Here is a 12,918-nt window from a genome sequence, read left to right on the forward strand (position 1 = left end):
CACATTTCAATATGACAAAAACTATAGTACTGAAGAAACAATATTCTTTTAAAATGAGGGATGGGGAAACTGTGGCCCCTGCAAATGTTGCTGGGCTGCAAATCCCATCATCCCTGCTCACTGATCATGTTAGCCAGGATTGATGGGAAATGGAGCTCAACATCTGGAGAGCCACAGATCTCCCCTCACCCTTTACATTCTCCTAAGAAGGAGTCCCCCTGTATAAAAGGAAATGGATAATACCTCTTCTAGGGTGATATTGAGTATAGCAGTGCTATCATGTCTGCCCATTAGGGTAGAGGCCCAGTATCATATTCTGCAGAATGAGGACGAGGGCCCTCAAACAAAACTAGACTGGCTTAACTATGTTTTAAAGTTTGTGAAGCCATGCACTACCACCTAAAGCAATGATGGTGAACCTTTTAGAGGCCGAGTGCCCAAACTGCAACCCAAAACCCACTTATTTATTGCAAAGTGCCGTGTCCCTTTGGCTTTCTAGTAATAAACTCTGGCAAACTCTGTGCTGGGGCAACGGCACATGTGCCCACAGAGAGGGCTCTGAGAGCCACTTCTGGCACACGTGCCATAGGTTCACCATCACTGACCTAAAGGAAGGATGGGAAAAGTGTGGCCTGCCAACTGTTGCTCGTCTGCATAACTCAGTATTACTTATCACTGCCTATGCTAACAAAATCTGGATGTCTGCATGTTGCCCATCCCTGATTTAAATCATTCTAGCTGCCCTCAACCCTATAAAACCATTAACATCAGAGACAAAAATTTGCAAATTCAACCTTCCCAACCCAGTGCCATCTAGCTGTTTGGGACAACTCCCATCTGCTACAACCAGAATGACCAATATCTGGGGTAATATCCCTTGCACAATTCAATGTGATTGCTATAGCCTATAAATATCCCTGGCACAATTCAAAGTGATTGCTATAGCCTAGAAAGTCTTGTAGGGCCAGATTATCTGACAGACATATCTCACCATATGAACCTGCCTAGACACATGTGAAAGGGATCTAGGAGTCCTAGTAGACCACAAGTTGAACATGAGTCAACAGTGTGATGCAGCAGCTAAAAAAGCCAATGGGATTCTAGGCTGAATCAATAGAGGTATAGTGTCTAGATCAAGGGAAGTAAGTACTACTCTATCTGCTTCGGGCCTCACTTGGAATATCGTGTCCAGTTATGGGCACCACAATTCAAAAAAGATGTCAAAAAGCTGGAGTGCAGAGGAGGGAAAGAAAATGATAAAAAGTCTGGAAATCATACTTTATGAGGAGAGTCGGGAGCTGGGCATGTTTAGCCTGGAAAAAAGAAGATTAAGAGGTGGCATGATAGGCCTATTTAAATATTTGAAGGAGTGTCACATTGAGGATGGGGCCATCTTTTTCTCTGCTGCTCTAGAGACTAGGACCCAGAGCAATGAATGCAAACTACAAGAAAAGAGATCCCACCTCAGCATTAGGAAGAACAACCAGACAGTAAGAGCTGTTTGACAGTGGAAGACACTCCCTTGGAGCGTGGTGGAGTCTCCTTCTTTGGAGGCTTTTAAACAGCAGCTGGATGGCCATCTGTTGGGGATGCTTTGATTATGAATTGCTGCATGACAGGGGACTGGACTGGATAGCCCTGAGGTCCCACCAGCTCTATGATTCTATGATGATCTTCATGAGAGGCCCTGCTTTCAGTCCCATCACCTTCATTTGGTGAGCAATACAAGACATGGCCTTCTCTGTGGCTACCCCTAATTTCTTCCACTCCTTCCCTGCTGAAACTAGAATGGCTCCCCATTTCTTGTCCATCTGATGTCACAAGAAGACTCTTTTATTCCAACAGGTTTTTAGAACTAAAGACCTTTTAAAAAAAAGATTTTTAAGATAGTGTTATATTATTTTTAAACTGCCTGTCCTTAACTGCTTTTTTAACCATATTTACATTCATGCTTTAAATTGTTTTGATATTAACTGCATCCATGCTGCAGAAATAATCTAGTCTGACGCCAGAACTGGTGCCTCAACAAATGGCACTTTCCAGAATTCCATAGCATTGATCCATGGCAGTTGAAGTGTTGTCAGGCTGGATTATTTCGGTAGTGTGGATGCAACCATTGTTAATAGTCTTCTGTTTTAATGTTAAATTATTTTATGTTTTTAACTACAATGAGCCCTTGGTATCTACTTTGGTTTAGCTCCCTGTGGATACCAAAATCCATGCATACGCAAGTCCCATTATATACAACGACATAATAAAATGGTCTCCCTTACATAAAATGGTAAAACCAAAGTTTGTGTTTTGGAATGTATATATTTTAAAAATATTTTCCAGCTGCCGATGATTGAATCCATGGATACAGAATCTGTGGATACAGAGAGCCAACTGTGTATTGTAATAATTTAAATTTTTATGGCTCGCATTCATGGAGGAAAAGGCAGGTTATAAGTGAAACAAAACAACAATAACCGATGTAGTCCAAGATACCTGGAGAGTATCAGATAAAGAGAGAGCAATGTGGCATAATGGTTTGAGCATTGGACTACATTTCTATTATTATTATTATTATTATTATTATTAACTTTTATTTATAAAGCGCTGTAAATTTACACAGCGCTGTACATACAATCTTTTTAATTGGACAGTTCCCTGCCCTCAAGCTTACAATCTAAAAAGACACGACACAAAAGGAGAAGGGAGTGGTGGTGGGGAAGGAGATGATGGCCAACAGTTCTTCTCTACCTCCGAGGCCTGGATCAGGGGAGATGGACTAGAGGGAGGGCTTGGCTTCTTAATGGATGGTTAATCTTCTTCCAGGGAGGCCTGTTGGAGCTAGCCTGCCTCTCTAGTAGGATAATACATATAAAATACATAGCAATACAGGAAATGATTCAATAAAACAGGCAACAAAAGAACATCAAATAGCAAGAAATCAGGATTTGATTCCTTACTCAGCTATGGAAATCCACTGGACGACCTTAGGCAAGTCACACACTCTCAGCCCAAGAAAACCCTATGATAGGTTCACCTTAAGGTCACTGTAAGTTAGAAGAGACTTGAGGCACAAAATAACAACAACCACCAGATCATGAAAGTCAGCACTAACTGTATTCTTGACCAATCACCTGTGGTTGAAAATATTTGCACTATAAATAATTACCTGTTTTATTCTAAAACAAAAATGAAACAAAGTATTCCTAAATATATCAAATCGGATGTTTTCTAGCCACCTAATCAGCCAAATCAGCTGCAGGCTCTGCTTTGCAGAGATTATGACAGTGTAGTTTCAAAATACAAGGTGGCATGGATGAACCATCTCAGCAGGAAATATATCCAGGGGTAGCCGTGTTTTGGCCATATAACAAGGTACAATAACATCCAAATCTCACAAAACAAAACCTTTATGAATTCACAAAATACATGTCCTTTCAAAGCTCCATTGGCTTCATCAGGCAAAGGTGTTCAAAAATCATTGTTGTTGTGTGCCTTCAAGTTGTTTCCAATTTATGGCACCCCTAAGGGATTTTCTTGGCAAGTTTCTCCGGGGGTTTGCCATTGCCATCCCCTGAGGCTGAGAGAGTGTGACGTGCCCAGGGTCATCCAGTAGGCTTCATGGCCAAGCAAGGATTCAAATCCTGCTCTCCATTGTCACAGTTTAACTCTTAAATCACTACAACATACTGGCTCTCACATTAAAAATCATATGGAGGAGGATGACAGTGTTAGTCACAGTCTACATTTTGTCAAGAGGGCATGGAGGGATATCTATGAAGGCAGGCCACTCCTTCTGGCATGTATTTTGTGCATTTTTCCTGGCCCTATAAAGATATTACTGTTTTGTGGATTTTGGATGGCATTGTAACATCTGAGTGGGAGAGATTCAAGAAGGCCCACGTTAGGGCCATTTGTGGAAGGAGAAATGAAACGTCAAGTGTCTATTTTGGGCTCTTGCTGTAACTGCGACTGGTGAGAAAACAGGAAACTCAACTACAGCTGCTCTGAGACTGCGCAGGACTTTGCCAGGAACTGTCAAGCGTAGAATCATAAGGCAGGAAGAAACCCCAAGGGCCATCCAGTCCAACCCCCTGCCATCTAGGAACTCACAATCAAAGCACCCCAAGAGATGGTCATCCAGCCTCTGTTTAAAGACCTCCAAAGAAGGAGACTCCACCACCCTCCAAGGCAGTGTGTTCTACTCACAGACAACTCTCAATGTCAGGATGTTCCTCCTAATGTTTAGGTGGAATCTCTTTCTCTGCAGTTTGCATCCATTGCTCCAGGTACTATTCTCTGGAGCAGCAGAAAACACACTTCCTCCATCCTCCACACAAAACCCCTTCAAATATTTAAACAGGGCTAAAGCTTGTGCTACAGTGGCAAAGCACCAGACAAGAGGGGGCTGGTGAAGCAGTGTGACATATCCTACATTTCAGCCTTCTGTCCAGGATGAATCCCCAAATGTCCTCCCTTTTGAGCATGACCAAGAAGCATAGCTTTATCTTTCTATGAGTGTTCTTAGATTTTATTAGAGAGCCAGCCAGTGGCACAGAGGCTTGAGCATTGGATTAAGACTCTGGAGACCAGGGTTCAAATCCCAGCTCAGCCATGGAAACCCACTGGGTGACCTTGAGCAAGTCACACTCTGTCAGCTTCAGAGGAAGGCAATAGCAAAACTCCTCTGAACAAATCTTGCCAAGAAAAACCCAGGATAAGTTCAACACTTTAGGGTGGCCATAAGTCAGAAACAACTTGAAGGCACACAATAAAAACAATGCTTTTATGTGGTCATGTCTTACAATTTTCTGTAATGTCCTACATTTTTGGTGCCTTGTCCTCCTCTGCGGTAAGGACATTTGGTCACCGCAGGGGGACTTTCAGGCCACCAATTCTCTGGTGGATCAAGGAGATTGATGATTTGCTGGAGGATCTCTCTAGCAATGACAGACAGGCAGAATTTGACAAGCGAAGGCCAGCATCCTGTTAGTCCCCACTGCCATCTGTTGCTGGATGGTGGTGGGTCAATGCATAGGTAAAACCCCACGGATTCAATGGGTTTGGTCTCATTGGAATTAACAAGAAGATTCAGGCCAAGATCAAGACCAAACCCATTTGGAGATGAAAGCTCAGCTGCCTTTGCTCCCCAGATCCAAAAAGGGGAACACTCGATCCAGGAAACTCTCTGGTTGCATTCATACTGCAAAGATAATCCAGTTTGACACCACTTTAACTGCAGAAACAATCTGGTTTGACATAGCTCTAACTGCCACTGGCTCCATGCTTATGAAATTCTGGGAAGTGGAGTTTGTAGTGGCACCACAGCCACATACAACATGATGGCTTTGATGCCCCAACAAACTCCAATTCCCAGAATTCCACAACCATGGCAGTTAAAGCAGTGTCAAACCTGATTATTTTTCCACCCTAAAAGAAGAGGACCAGCCAGATTAAGATCCAAAACACACTGCAGAAATGATCCAATTTGAGACTTCAACTGCCCTGGCTCAGTGCAAGGGAATCCTGGGAACTGTAGTTTACTGTGGCACCAGAACTCTCCCTGACAGAGAAGGCTAAATGTTGTATCACAAAACTACAGCTCCCAGGATTCCTTAGCACTGAGCCAGGGCAGTTAAAATGGTCTCAAATTGGATTATTTCTGCAGGACCTAAATGTGCCAAAGTGGTTCAAGCAATAGACTAGTAGGACTCTGGTAGACCCGGGTTTGAATTCTGGCCCAGCTATGGGAACCCACTGGGTGACTTGGGCAAGTCACACTCTCTCAGCCTCAGAGGATAGTCATGACAAAAAAGCTTTCTGAACAAACCTGACCAAGAAAGCCCTAGGATAGGATTGGGTCGCCACAAATCAGAAATGACCTGAAGGCACACAACACCACAAAACACACCACAACACAACACAACACATACCGCCTGCCTGCCATGGAAGCCCCCAAGCGATGCAAGGAGAGGCAACTGTGCTCTTTAAGGGATTTTGTTTTATCTTTTTAAAATGTTTTAAAATGTATTTTATTCTTTTCATAACCATCTGTTTTAACATTGTAATAATTTAAATTCCTTATGAACACATCTCTTTTCTGTATTGTTTAACTGTAGTGTTCTTTTAATATTCTGAACCCGTTCTGAGTCTCAGTTCTGGGAAAAGAGTGGGATACTACTACTACTACTACTAATATATAATAATAGTAGTAATATATAATATTAATATATAATAATAATTATAGTAATATATAATAATAGTAATTATATATATAAAATTAATTTATAATAATAGTGATGTGTAACAATATATAATAACATTATTATTATCATTATTATTATATCCTGATTGGCTGCGGATGCAGGATGCTACTACTAGTACTAAAATATAATAATATATAATAATAATGTATAATTATTATTATTAATAGTAATATACAATAAAAGTAATTATATATATATAATGTTAATGTATAATAATAGTTATAATATATTAACATATAATAATATAGATATGTAACAATATATAATAAAATACTATATAATACTACTACATAATATTAATATAATAATAATATACAATAATAGTAATTACATATAGTCAATATATAATAACAGTGATATGTAAAAATATATAATAATATAATATAATAATATATAATAGTACTATATAATGCTAGCAATTTTATATATATATATATAATAAAGATATGTAAGAATATATAATAATATAATGAAATAATAATATATAATTGTAATAATATATAATATGAATATATATAATAATAGTAGTACTATATAAAACTAGTAATTATATATATATTAATATATAGATATAGATAGATATGTAACAATATATAATAATAGTAATATAATACTAGTGATGTTATAAATATATAATATTAATATGTAATTATATAGATATGTAACAATATAATAACAATATTATTATATTTATAAGATTATATATTATATAATATTATATTATAATTATAATGTTAAATAATAATAATAATAATAATATATTAAATAATAACATTAATAATAATAATAATAATAATAATAATAATAATAATAATAATAATATGGACTACAGCTCCCAGAATCCCAGACTATTGGCCAAGACGGCTGAGGCTTCTGGGAGCTGAAGTGCAAAGTCTCTTAGAGGACCCAATTTGGGGACCACTGAGATGGACCAGCCCCCCTCCCAGCCAAGGCATCCCCATCGGGAAGGTTCAGGTCCAGGGAAGATGGGCATCATCCTGCCAGTCAGCGCAAGGGCGGGGGCGGGAGGAAAGGCCCAGGGCCACCTTTGGGGGAGAAAGGGGACCCTAGCCAGGGGGGAGTACCTAAAGGACAAGGACGCCGCCGCCGCCGCCGCCGCGCCTGGGAGCCTCGCAGAGGGAGGAAGGAGGACCGGAGGCACCCATCGCTGCCTCAAGGAATCCAGCAGGGACAGCAACCTGCCAGGTCGGCTGTGATTGGTCGGGAAACACCGTTCTCTGATTCCTGATTGGTTGCGGATGCGCTCATCACCCCCGCCGGTGAGAATAAAGCACCAATCGCTAGGGGACTAGTGAGGAGATTACCGCACTGCACTCTAATAGGGCCGCCATTCCACTCTAACGGCTCCTGCCTCCTGGTGCATCCTGGGAGTTGTAGTATTCAACTATATAGCCCTTAGTCTATAGAATCAGTATGTAGGGAGAAGATCTCAGACCCACTGAAAGAAAGGCATTGGCAGCATGAGCTTTTGTAGACTTAAATCTACTTCCTCAGATGCATTTGGGGAATATAGTTATGTGCAGAGAGAGCTTATGTAGCCCCTTTCATTTAGACTCGCTGAGAGAAAGAAGACGGCAGCATGAATTGTTGTCCAGTGTTTATTTTAACTTTGTTGTTTGCTATATTTTATCCTATTTTATTTTTAATTGATTGTTATGTACAGCTCTGTGAAAAATTTACAGCACTTTATATATAAAGCTTAATAATAATAATAATAACAACAACAACATGAGCCTTCCTAGGCTAAAATCTACTTCCTCAGATGTATGTGGATACAGAGGAAGTAGCCACGATCGTGGGAAGGACTTATCAGACAACGTCGAGCAGATCCTGTCATTAACCCATCTGAAAAGCGCAATTGACATTGATTGCACAATTTAAAGACTTACAAATGATGCTGCGGAGATCCAGCCATTAACCCATCATTAAAGCCCCATTGGCCAGCATTTTGCAATAACAAAATGACCACCAACAGCAGGCCTTAATGAAGTCAAGGGGGACAGGCAGGTGGCCCAGCTGCCATTCAGATTTGGAAACAGAACTGAAACTGCCTTGGGGTGTGTTTCCCGCAGAATAAATACACAGTTTTACATCAAGGTAGCTAGCTCCATTGTGTTGTCTCTCCACTCTTGCCCCTACATCCCTACAGTCAGCCCTCTATGTCCTCACATTCTTTCTCCATAGATTCCAACTTCCAGGGCTTGAAAATGTTCAGAAAATGTAAAGTTCAAAAAGCAAGACTTGATTTTGCCATTTTAAAAAAAGGGACACCGTTTTACTACGCCATTGTTTTTAATGAGAGATGAGAATCCATGAGTTTTGGTTTCCAAAGCGGGACCTGGGACCAAACCCCAGCAGATACCAATTTCTGAAAGTAAGTGCCAGTACTTGAGCCTTCAGGAAAGGGTTTTTCCCACCTCATCATTAGGAAGAACTTTCTGACAGTAATTGCTGATCGACAGTTAATCTGCCATTAAGTAGATTAGCCACAGCCATGGTACCTTTATCCTGATGTGTGGGGCTGTGGTGAGAAAAAAGCACTCCTCCCATTTTGGGAGAAAGTGGGATATAAATCCAATAAATAAATAATAAAGCAAATAACATGTTCAAAAGCAATTTTTTTGTAGTTTCCCTCATCTCACTTTGACCTATGGCAAACCTATGAGTGAGTAGCCTCCAAGGCACCCCATAGAATCATAGAGTTGGAAGAGATCCCAAGGGCCATCTAGTCCAACCTCATTCTGCCATGCAGGAAATCCAAATCAAAGCATCCCCAACAGATGTCCATCCAGCCTCTGCTTAAAGACCTCCAAGGAAGGAGACTCCACTACACTCCGAGGGAGTTTGTTCCACTGTCAATCAGTCCTTACTGTCAGGAAGTTCTTCCTAATGTTGAGGAGGAATCTCTTTTCCTGGAGCTTGCATCCATTGTTCCAGGTCCTGTTCTCTGGAGCAGCAGAAAACAAGCTTGCTCCCTCCTCAATATGACATCCTTTCAAATATTTAAACAGGGCTATCATATCCCCTCTTAACCATCTCTTCTCCAGTCCAAACATCCCCAGCTTCCTAAGTCATTGCTCACAGGGCATGGTTTCCAGACCCTTCACCATTTTAGTCACCCTCCTCTGGACACGCTCAAGTTTCTCAATGTTCTTTTTGAATTGTGCTGCCAAGAACTGGACACAGTATTCCAGGTGAGGCCTGACCAAAGCAGAATAGAGTGGCACTATTACTTCCCTTGATCTATTCTAGACACTATACTTCTATTGATGCAGCCTATAATTGCATTGGCCTTTTTAGCTGCCGCATCACACTGTTGACTCATGTTCAACTTGTGGTCTACTTGGACTCCAAGATCCCTTTCACATGTAGTTTCATTCAGCCAGGTGTCCCCCATCCTATATCTGTGCATTTCATTTTTCTGCCCTAAGTGCTGTATTTTACTTTTCTCCTTGTTGAAATTCATTTTGTTAGCTTTGGCCCAGCTTTCTAATCTAACCAGCAGCGCTGCTCAAGTCCTATAAACTCAAGCTGCGACTTCTTTGACTGAGTCTATCCACTTGAAATGCAGTCTTCCTCTTTTCCTATGGCCTCCCACCTTACTAAGTATTATTATTATTATTATTATTATTATTTCTATAGTGCTGTAAATGTACACAGCACTGTACATACAGATAATCAATCAATAAAAATATCAATAAAAATAAGCATTATCGTCTTTCCTAATGAGCCATGTTGTTTCATTATATGGCCAAAGTATAATAGTCCCAGTTTCATCATTTCAGATGCCAGGGAGAGTTCAACCTTGATTTGCACTATTTGCATTCTCTTTTTAGAAGTCCATGGTATGCTCAGAACTCTCTTCCAGCAGCACACTAAAAATGAATTCTCTCCCTGTCAGCTTTCTTCACTGTCCAGCTTTCACAACCATACATAGAAATCAGTATTATAGCTTGCTTGGTCCTGATTTTGGGTGTTCATTCAATGATATCTCTTAGTACTTGAGGATCTTACCTCGTCCTTCACAGTTGTCCTTCCAAGTCCTAGTCTTCTGATTTTTTTACTACAGTCACCATTTTGATTTATGACTGAGCCAAGGTAAAGTCTTTGATTATGTCATTGTCTTCACCATCCATTTTAAAGTTATATATCATCTGTGTTCATTGTTTTTCTTTTCTTATTGTTCAACTGTAACCCTGCCTTTGCACTTTCTTCCTTGACATTCTTCAGTTGTTGTTCCATGTCTTTGCTATTTTCTCCAAGTAATACTGTGTCATCTACATATCTTACATGGTTGATGTTTCTTCCTCCACCTTTTCTACATCCTTCCTCCAGGTGTAATCCACCTTTTTGTATGACAAGATCTGCACTTATGTTAGACAGAATAATAAAATGCAGCCTTTTCTTAACCACTTATCAATTGGAATCCTAACACTGGCCTCTTGTTCTGAATATACCTGAAATACATGATGCTCTTCCTCCATGATTTAATGAGGCCACATTCCTACAACTATAAAAATAACTAGCAAGTTATACCACAGAAGGAGTGATTTTAGCCTTACTTAAGTTGCAGTCATCATTTAAGTTAATTTAGCCTTGATGCTTGCAATTTTTTAAAAAATAAATGACTAGTAGGACTTAACATCCAAGCACTGGAAACTGATACCTACCGTGTAAGAGTAAGAAATACTTATGTAAACCTCCTTGGTTGCCAACATCCTAAGCATAACATCCTCTACATTTCTATACAAATGGCCATGATACTTCCTTGGGCTTGGAAGTATCTGATGAGTAGATGTTTCCTGGCAAGTATTTTATGTCACATGCAACACAAATAATGTCCCGTCAAAGATCTGAGATACTCCATCTTACGATAGACACTGGAGGGAAGCAGATAGGAACTTTACATAAATAAGAATTATCAGATACTACCATCAATATACTTACCGTACCTGCTCAGCATTACCACACTGTGTCAGCATGCTAGCTGTCTTGTCCTATTTAATTTTTGTAAATCTCCTCACGTTTACGGAAGGCCTAATCTGCTTTACAGATGGGGAATCATGAGTACTAAACTAGCTCCTCAAAAGCACTTAGGAAGTGTGACAGATCAAATGATTTTGTTTCCCCAAACCTTTGACAGCCTAGCATAGTGGATCATCATTTTCCACTCTGTAGTAGGGTCATTTAGCAATTGGAAAATATCACAATGTGCATGATGAACTCATTTATTCCCAGAAGGCAGACTCGTTCTTTACTTTTTCAGAAGATGTCATAGGGTGAACTGACAAAAATATTTTCAAAATATGAAACTCAGATTTTATTTAGAATTTATTTGGAATGTTGCTGCATTGCACTGAACAGAAAAGCAAGGACCTGAGCTCCACTGCTACAAGACCAGAATAAATACCAAGTTGCAATCCATTGATTGTAATATAATAATAACAAAACCCATTCAAAGATCAGTTTAGTCTTGCATTCAGCAGTTGCTTATTATATTGCAGAGCAATATAATGTGGTGAGCATGCAAGGGGATACTCCATTACCTGTTCTAAGAACATCTTAAAGATATGAATGCTGGGGAGGCTGGGAACGGTGCATTTAATAATTTAACATCTACTGGTATTTTGTATTTTGCATAATTTTACCTAGACGATATTGAATATATGGTATTTTTATTCCAACTAGCAAGATATTCCATACAACAGTTGTGGTCTTTGAAAAATGCAACATAGGCCTAAATCCAAGATGATACTTGCAGTAGTGTTAGAATTTTTGTCAAATACCTTTCAGCATTCTGTGATATCCAAAAATCTACTCCAGGCTTCAGGGCTTATTAGCCAGGTTTTTAGGCCAAGCGCAAGGCTGCAGGAGAGAAGGGGTCTGGAGCAAAAGTACATAATCTCTTATTGGCCATTATCCTATATTTTAAAGCCTACTAGACATTAATTGTTTCTGGTGACTTGTTTCTTAAGATATGTAGAAGGATAAATAGCACCTGCTTTCCTAATGTTATTTCAATCACAAAGCAGTATCGCCGAGCTCACTGCTTAGCCATCATTTTTCCAAATTAAAAAACTCAGGATCTATGATACTTGGCATGCAAGCATGCCCTTGATTTAAATCTACTGCAAGTAGTTTATCGCACTTCTCTTTCTCATCCTTTCCTCCGGAGCTAGGCGCAGGATGAAAACATTTAAACACGGATATTATTTCACGTCTCTGTGCCCAGTCAGGCATCCTGTACCTAATCCATACCCGATCCGGACTTCTCCCGCACTTTGCAAAGAACGGGAACATCCTGTACTTTCAAAAAGTGCTGGAGAAGTCGTGATCGGGTACGGATCGAGTACAGGATGCCATGATCGGGTATGGGATGCCTCCTGCCTGAGCATGGAGGCATGCAATAAAATCTGTGTTTAAAAGTTTTCATCCTGTGCCTAGCTCGGGAGGAAAGGACAGAGCGATAAACTCCCAAGTTATACACATTTTTCTTATTCTCTGGCTTTTTTGTAGTAGGTCCTAATATTATGTTGGGCCTTTGGGCCTGCACTCTAAAAATATGTGACATCTTTCAATGATATCAGGATTTCTTCCTAGAAATTTAAATTTAATTTAAGAGTTCACATGCACATTCACA

General features: G+C 39.9%; 1 protein-coding gene across 3 annotated transcripts in view; it reads right to left on the reverse strand.

The window, feature by feature from the left end:
• The window catches only part of RPS6KL1 (ribosomal protein S6 kinase like 1), a 28,338-nt gene extending 20,892 nt beyond the window's left edge, over positions 1–7,446 (reverse strand). For all 3 annotated transcript variants that reach the window (XM_089522221.1, XM_089522222.1, XM_089522220.1), the window contains exon 1: positions 7,343–7,446. The gene's annotated coding sequence lies outside the window, so the exon portion shown is untranslated. The remainder of the gene's footprint in view (positions 1–7,342) is intronic.
• Positions 7,447–12,918: the final 5,472 nt, after the last annotated feature.

This window comes from Sceloporus occidentalis, unplaced genomic scaffold (assembly GCF_023333645.1).
Source record: "Sceloporus occidentalis isolate IW3139 unplaced genomic scaffold, rSceOcc1.0.p SCAF_4, whole genome shotgun sequence".
NCBI classification, from domain to species: Eukaryota; Metazoa; Chordata; class Lepidosauria; order Squamata; family Phrynosomatidae; genus Sceloporus; species Sceloporus occidentalis.